Consider the following 9,401-nt stretch of genomic DNA (forward strand, 5'->3'; position numbering starts at 1 on the left):
TCAGTACAACAAGAAGTTAGAACATTTATAAATACATGTGCACCCAACATAGCACCAAAATAGGTAAAACAAGTATTAACCCAACTAAAGGGAAAAATTGATAAGAACATAATAATAGTAGGTGATTTTAGTATCCCAATTACATCAATGGGTAGATCATTGAGACAGGAAATCAGTAAGGAAACATCAGTCTTAAACGATGCTTAAACTGAAGAGGAAGAAAAACTTCCATTTGACCATTTACAAGGCCAACATTAGCCTGGTACCAAAACTAGATAAGAACACCACAAAAAAAGAAAATCGCAAACCAATATGTATACACAGATCTGAAAATCCTCAACAGAATATTGAGGAAACCAAATTCAACAATACATGAAGGATCATATACCATGATCAAGGGGGATTTATTCCAGAGATGCAAGGGTGGTTCAAACCCACAAATCAACCAAAGTGATATACTACATTAACAAAATAAAATAAAAAAATAATATGACACCTTAAAATATTCAGAAAAATAATTGGCAAAATTCAATAGTTTATGATAAAAACTCTCAACAAGTGGGCATAGAGGGAATACACCTCAATATAGTAAAGGTCATATATGACAAACCCACAGCTAATAGCCTAACAGTGAAAAGCTGAAAGCAATCCTTTTAAGATCAGGAACAAGACAAGGATGCCCACTAGCTCCACTTTTATTCAACATTGTATTGGAAGTCCTAGCAACAGCAATAGGCAATAAAATGAAGTAAAAATCATACAAACTGAAAAGAATGAACTAGTAAAACTGTCAGTATTTCCAGATAACATGATACTATGTAGAGACTCCAAAAAAAGCTGTTAGAACTAATAAATGAATTCAGTAAAGTTGCAGGATATAAATTATACAAAAATCTATTCCATTTCTATACACTAATAATGAACTACCAGAAAGAGAAATCAAGAAAAAAATTGCATCAAAAAGAATAAAATACTGAGGGAGAGGGGCACGGGGAGGACTGTACAACACAGAGAAGACAAGTAGTGACTCTATAACATCTTACTACGCTGATGGACAGAGACTGTAATGGGGTATGTGGGGGGGACTTGGTGATGGCGGGAGTCTAATAAACATAATGTTCCTCATGTAACTGTAGGTTAATGATACCAAAATAAATAAAGAATAAAATACTAGGAATAAATTTAACCAAGGAGGCAAAAGACCTGTACATTTCCCACTGTAAGACATTGATCAAAAAATTTAAAGACACAAGGCTATTCCATGCTTATGGATTAGAAGAATTAATGTTGTCAGAATATCCATGCTACACAAAAACTATGCTTTCCCCACTTTATATTCTTGCTTCCTTTGTCATAAATTACTTGACCATATATGTAGGTTTAATTCAGAGCTCTGTATTCAGTTCCATTGTCCTATGTGTCTGTTTTGATGCCAAAACCACATTGTTTTGATTGCTGTAACTTTGTAGTATAGTTTGAAATCAGGAAGTGTGATACCTCCATCTTTGTTCTTCTTTCTCAAGATGGTGTTGTCTATGTGGGGTATTTTGTGGGTCCATACAAATTTTTTAATTATTTGTTCTAGTTCTGTGAAAAATGTCACTGGAATTTTGATAGGGATTGCACTGAATTTGTAGATTGCTACATGCAAAAGAATAAAACTAGACCACTATCTTACCCCATATACAAAAATTATTCCAAATGGACTAAAGACTTGAATGTAAGACCTGAAACCCATAAAACTTCTAGATGAAAACATAGGCAGTAAGCTCCTTGACACTGATCTTAGTTATATTTTCTTGACTCCAACTCCAAAAGCAAGGGCAACAAAGCAAAAATAAATAAATGGGACAACATCAAATTGAAAACCTGCACAACAATGGAAACCATCAACAAAAACCTACTGAACGGAAGAACGTATTGGCAAATCATGTATCCAATAAGTGGTTAATGTCCAAAACATATGAAGAACTCGTGCAACTCAATAACAAAAAACAATCCAATTTAAAAATAAGCAGAGGTATTGAATAGACATTTTTCTAAGGAAGACTTATAGATGGCTAACAGACACATGAAAAGACGCTCAACATCACTAACCATCAGGAAAATGCAAATCAAAACCACAATGAGGTATCACCTCACACCTGTCAGAATGGCTATTATCAAATAAACAAAAAACAAAAAGTGTTGATGAAGATGTGGAGAAAAGAGAACCCTAGTATACTGTTGGCAGAACTTAAATTTGTGCAGCCCCTATTGAAAACATATGGAGGGTCCACAAAACTTAAAAACAGAGCTACCACATGATACAGCAATCCCACCACTGGGTATCTATATCCAAAGAAAACATAAACACTAATTCGAAAAGATACATGTACCCTGTGTTCATTGTGGCATGATTTATGATAGTCAAGATTCGGAAACAACCTAAGGGGCCATTGACAGATGAGTGGATAAAGAAAATGTGGTATGTATATGTATATGTATATGTATATGTATATGTATATGTATATGTATATGTATATGTATACGTATACAATGGAATATTACTCAGTCATTAGTAAAAGAATGAAGTCTTGCCATTTTTGACAACATAGATGGACCTTGAGAATATTATGCCAAGTGAAATTAGACAAAGACAAATACTGATTTCACTTATATGTGGAAAAACAAAACAAAACAAAGCCCAGACTCAGGGATAAAGAAAACAGATTGGTGGCTTCCAGAGGGTCATGATGGGTGATGGGTAAGAAATGTTTGAAAAGGATTAAGAAGTGCAAACCTCCAGTTTTAAAATAAATAAATCATGGGGTGTGCTGTACAGCATGCAGAATATAGATAATAATATTGTATTAAATTTCTATGTTGACGAGTGGTAGCTAGACATACATTGTGGTGAGGATTTCACAATGAATACAAATATCAAATCACTATATTGTACACCTGAAACTAATATTATATGTCAATTATACCTCAATAAATACTTTTTAAAAGTCAGATTCAGTTTCTTTTATAAGGGCCTATTCAGATTTTTTTTCTTCACTGGTAAGTTGTGTCTGTCTAGAAATTGGCCCGTTTCAGCAAAGTTGTCAAATATACTAGCATAAAGTTCTTCCCAACATTACATTATTATATTTTTAATATCAGTAGGGTTAACAGTGATGCCCCCTGTTGCATTCCTGATATTGAAAATTCATGCTTTCTTTTTTTCTTGAAAAATCTTTCTAGGATTTAACAATTTTATTAAGCTCTCAAAATTCAAACTTTTGCCTCAGTTGACTTTCTCTATTGTTGGTTTCTTTTATATTCCAATGATTCCCACTCTTATCTTTATTATTTCCTCTTTTTTTTTTACTTAATTCAGGTTTTTTAAATGTTCTTTTTCAATCTTCTTAAAGCAGAAACATATCTATTTTGGCTTTTCATTTCTAATACATACACTTAAAATTACATATTTTTCTCTACACACTGTTTTACCTTTATCTGTAAGTTTGAATACATTTTATTTTTTATCAATCAATTTAACATTTTTAAATTTCCATTTTATGTCTTGCTTGTTACATGGTTTATTTAGAGGTATGTTGCTGAACTTCCAAACATTTGGCAATGTTTAAATTATTTTGCCATTGTTGATTTCTAGCTTAATTCCGTGGTAGTCAGAGAACATACTCCATATGATTTTGATCCTTTGAAGTGTATTGAGACTTGCTTTATGACCTATTTGGATAAGTGTTTCATGTGTACTTGAAAAGACAGCAGTTTCCGTTATTCTTGTAATGCAGTAGTGTTCTTTGTATGTGCATTAGGTTACATTTGTTAAGTGTGCTGTTCAAGTTCTTACCATCTTTTTTCACATTTTGTTATTAGTAACTGAAAGAAAGATGAAAGATTATGAATTCGTCTTTTTTTCTTTACATTCTATTGGTAGGTGCATACAGATTGAGGTTTATTATGTCTTCCTTTTAAATTGACTATCATTGTGAAATGTACTTGTTTATCTCTAGTAATTCTTCTTGGCATAATGTCTTTTTGCTCTAATACTATTCAAGATACACCAACTTTATTTTGGTTAGTGTTTTTATGTTATATCTTATCTAATTATATACAGTTGGCACTGATTTTGTGTCGATTCTGGTAATCTTTGCCTTTTAACTTGACTGTTTATCTACTACTATAATTACAAATAGCATTGGTTTCAAATCTACCTTTATACTGTTGGTTTAATATTTAATCCATATTGTTCTTTTTATTTTAGTGCTTTTTGACCTTTTTTTATATTACCTAGCTTATTATAAAAATTTTTCTCCTCTATTAGCTTATTTTGTTACATATTCTTGTATTCCTATTCTTACCCCAAAGATTTCAATATATGTATCCTTAACTTATTACAATCTATTTTGTTAGTGCCTTTACCACTTCTCAAATAATAAAAGAACTTTACAATTTAATTCTCTTTACCTTCTCCTGTCCTTTGTGCTATTTTGTCATATACTTTACATCTATATATTATAGCCCCTGTAAGTATTTTTTAAAAAACGTTTGCTCAAGTGAGTATGACATAATTTGAGATGTGAGCAAATAGAAGCCAAGAAGACAAATTCAGTGTCTTGGAAACTTAAAGGAAGGGACAAATTAGATTTTCTAGAGAAACGAACTGCAAAACTCAGTGAGTAACTAAATATGGGGGGGGAAAGGAAAGACAAGGCTTGAAAATAACTCAGTGTTATAAGCTTGAGACTCAGGGAGGAAACTGATGCGATAGATAAATATGGGAAGACTAGGACTGATATGTCAGGGACTGGGTAGGAAAAGAAAACATTGAACACAAGTTTGAAATGAATTTTATGTGAAATTGGGACTTGAAAGATGATCACTGGAAACAGAGAACCAGATTTGGAAATTATTTAAATATAATAACATTTTTATTGGGAAGTGTGAGGAATGAGTTTATCAGGGCACTGAATATGGGCGAAGGACTGTCCATTCATTCATTCATCATATCTTTATCAAGTGTCACAATGTGCTAGGTATTCTAGGTGCTGAGGATATAACAGAGAACAAGTCAGACAAAATCCCTGCCCTCTTGGAGCTGACATTCTGATAGGAATATAAAGGATGACTAGAGGATGGAGTTGGAAATTCATCATTAATTGATATAGAGGAGTGTGCCACATATAACATGCAGAATCTGTAAGGATCATGTCAATGAAACTAGGACTTGAAAAAAGCTTGAATGAAGCAGAAGTACTGTATTTTAACAGTTCTCAAACTTTGCTGTACTTTAGAATCTCCTGGGAGCTTTAAAAAAATCCTATTGCCCAGGTCATACCTGATGCCTTAGATTAGAATGCATGGGGGTGGACACCAGACATCAGCATTTCTTAAACATAGCCAGGTAATTCCAAGTGCAGCAAAGTTTGGGAATCGCTGCCATATTTAATCAAATTTAACATTCTATGAATTATGAGAAAGAGAAAATCTTGCCAATTAAACTTTATCAAAATGTTTAAGATGTCAGAGAGGTAAAATACATTTCAATTTCAGAGATGTTAAAAATATAAAAATAATCAGCATTTCAGAATTTATGGAATACTGTGGTCACAAGTGCATGAGCAGCCATGGAATGAGAACCACTGGACTTCCCCAGGAGTGTACATAACCTTAGAAAAAAATGAATAGTTGGGTGTTGAATTCAGAACAGCATGTTATTTAAAATTTCAGTTTGTCTCAAAAAGAAAGATGTTCCCACTGTTACATCTCTTTCTAAGTTATCTCCTTTTTTCTTAGAAACCAGGGACTAGAGACCAAGAGATCCTGCTGTGCCCAGAACATGGACACTGGTTTCTTAGTGCTAGCAATTCTCTTCTTGAAAACTGGGCTACTGGCACACATACTGTAGGGAAAACAGAAATTCCTGGGCCAGAATTCTCACCTGATCCTAATCTTGCCTGTTGTATACTTGCAATGAGGTAATACCTAGCCTACTGCACAGACACATACTTGTATACCCATTGGCAATAAGCTGTTTACAGGGAGCATCACTTTAAGGAGAGTTCAGCCTGGTGCTGAAGGCAGAGAGAAGCAAGAGAGCAGAGCCTAGAGAAGAGAGCGGAAAGGGGCAGAGCCTGGAGAGCCGTGAGCAGAAGAGCCCGAGGAGCAGAGCCTGGAGTGGAGGCAGCGCCTGGGCAGAGGCTGGAGCAACGGCCAGAGACGTAGACAGCTGGGTGTCCGCCGTAAGAATAAAGCTTGGTATGAGCCCCTTTTACCCGCAACATTCTGTTGCCGTTACTTGATCTGACCGAATCCATAGTGAACTTGCCCTGGTTGGGAACCCCCTCCGCCCGGAGCTACACATACGCACTGACATATTAAGCTTTTTAAAAAGCTTCTCAAAAGTAGTATCAACCGTGACACTTTGTAAGTGAGGGACGTCCAAGTTCCAAGCTTCTAAATTAAGTATTCTCCTTAGACCAGTTTCCTGTCAGTAAAGACAGACATCCAGAAGCTGCTAAACGCACCTAGCCTGTCAAAACCTCAAAGTTAATCTGCTTTTCCCAGTATGAAGTTGGTCAGAAGTCAGAGGTAAGAGGATATTGTTACAGCACAAAATTCAACCAAGTAATTTTGAAGATCTTACTGGTTTTCTTAAGTGACTGATGAATCAGGCAGCATCCCAGGTAGTAAGTAGAGAAGCTCTGAGTTGCTGTACAAATGGAAGGGAGTCTTTTATAGGCAGGAGGGTGGACAAGGAAGGTATTAGCAAAAGAAAGAAAAGATTGTTTCAGGCCAGGACCTTTTCTTCTGGTGGAAATGGAATGGCAGGGTTTTTATCATGCAGATACATCACTAGTGTTGATCAAGAAATTTCAGTTTGCCTGTTGCCACTCCGGGGTGGAAGGATGTTCCCAGCCCAGGGCGAATCCCCTATGAAAACGGTGAAACCAAAATAAGTCAAGAGGAAGGACAGGTTGGGAGAAACCATTCTTTATTGCTCAGTGTGCTCAAATTCGCTAGCTAGGACCAGCCAGTCTCCTCCTCCCGCCGGGCTCACAACTCTGCGGCCTGGGCGCCGTACTTCCCACCCACCCTTTCTCAGAAGAACCCCATTGGCGGGTTCTTGTTGACTGGCAGACGCCAGACCAATTATGTATCAGGAACAGAGGGGAGGAGAGAGTGGCCGTTATCTCCCCGCCCCTTTGCCCCAGATCCAAGGGAGGCTCTGCAGTGATAAACGCCCATTGATATGTAGATGAACCAAGGCTAGGAGGGAGATTCTGAAAATTCTGCAGTTTACCCCATACCTGTTAAAAGGTCACATTCCATGGGTAGGTTGAAACTGTAATTAAGTCTTGGTTTGCTGTCATGGGGTGGGGGTTTGGGGGCAAATAACTCCATTTTGGGCTTGTTTCTTTTTTAACAATATTAATATGAGTTTAAAAACTGAGTCTATATTCAGAAGAATTCGTATCAGCTCTTAGTTTCTTCAACCCGCATTTATGGGGCAGACATTCCAGGTCCCTGGAAACGTAGGCTACCTCCCACCACCCTCCACTTCCCCTACTCCTCCAAGGCCCTGGTGGGGCAACACAGGAAAGCAGGCAAAGACCAAGTGTGTCATGGCTGCAAAGTGCATTAGGAAATTAGGGAACAGCCCAAGGAAGCCGCATGGCAGGCACATTGTCCCTGGGCGCCAGCCAGCTTCTGGGGTCTGTTGACCATCTACCTTTTTTTTTCCCTCTTTCTTCTGGGAACCTTTAGGCTTGATGTTTTGTAGGTTTCTCTCTTTCCATCTTTTCTTGTTCCTCACACTTTTTATCTTTTCCTATGGTTTCAAGTAATGTCTAGTTTTGATCTCACCCTAGTATTCATTTTAAAACTGTCCATCTGTAAATTCTCTCCCAGAATGGATAGAATGAATGCTCAGATCAGAGATACCCCTGGAATGTTGACACTGTAGTCTGTTGGGGAAAAATAAAAACCCCAGCATATAATATCTTCATACTTTATAAGATCATGGTTAAAAAAACAAATTCAAAGATCTAATTGCCTTTAGTAAGCAGTTCATGAATCGGACAGCATCCTCTCTAGCAAGTAGAAGAGATGCTTTGTTGAACTGCAGAAGAGGGAAGGTAGGGAGGGAGGGAACAGAAAAAAATGAAATTATTAGCAGAGATTCCATTGTTTTGGGCAAGATCACCTGAAACTGCAGTTAAGTTAGGTATTAAGTCTTGATTTGCTGACATAGGACCATTAGCATGACTGACTCCATATTTGGGCCTGTGGTTCTCTTTTTAATACCATGAATCATATTTGAATGAGGAATGCCCTCCACATCCTTGAAAGAAAAGCTTTGGCTTGCATTTTGAAGTCTTCTGAGAATTAAGTATTAAGTCCCATTTTTATAAGCAAGATTAGACTTAACTAAGTATGCCAGAACTAAAAGCTAATTCAAAAATTCTATGTATACCACTAAATAAGGAAATTGAGTAAGTGCTGAATGGAACGTTTTCCCTCTTCAGATTGGACTCTCCTGTTCTGAAGTTACAAAGGCCAGAACTTTCAAGAAAAAAAGAAGCCAGCATATAGATGATGAAGCAATAAAAATGATCTCCTTACTTTATAAAATATGAATTTTAAAAATTGCTGCATGAATGTCATTTATTGAAATTAACATTATTATGAACACATAATGGAAAAACGTTCCTCAGAAGAGGAAGTTAAATGTTGACCATGAATAGGACAAAGCTATCTCAAAAGATAGAAATGTGGGAAATCATGAGGTCCCATGACAGATCATTCTAGAAAGAATGGTGTTTAAATGGGGCTGCTCTAATTCACAAAACATGAGGGATTTGCATAATTATGACTTCAGGAAATAGTATGAGATTGGTCTTGGTCACATAGAGAATTCAGCACACCTGTACCTGGCTCTGCCCCCAGGTGACTCTCCTTCTGCAAGGGAAGCACCTGGCTCCTTCCACTGTTGTAGGATGTGGCCCACTGGATTCTCATCAGAGGCATTTGAATTTGTCTCCTGTGAGACACAGAGATGTGGTGAAAAACTTGATTGTCTTCATCTCGAACATGTAGCACAGCCACTGCTAGGAAGCAGGATCTCAACAAATGATCGGTCAAGAATGAGTGAGTGAAAGAACAAATGAGTATGGGTCAGCCCTATCTCCCCATCCGTGCGTGCATGCGTGCGTGCGTGCGTGTGTGTGTGTGTGTGTGAAGTGGAGTTTTCTATGCCCAGGAAACTTCTCCTTGGCTAGCAAGAGTGCAAAGAGTTTGAACACAAATTTATTGCATTTCCTCTCCTAAAGGCCCTGTTCTTTGGTGCTTTGCCCATGTTGCCGCCCAGGTATTTCACAAACCTGCTGTGTGCTAACTCCGTGTCATTC

Source organism: Manis javanica, chromosome 17 (assembly GCF_040802235.1).
Source record: "Manis javanica isolate MJ-LG chromosome 17, MJ_LKY, whole genome shotgun sequence".
In the NCBI taxonomy this organism is placed as follows: domain Eukaryota; kingdom Metazoa; phylum Chordata; class Mammalia; order Pholidota; family Manidae; genus Manis; species Manis javanica.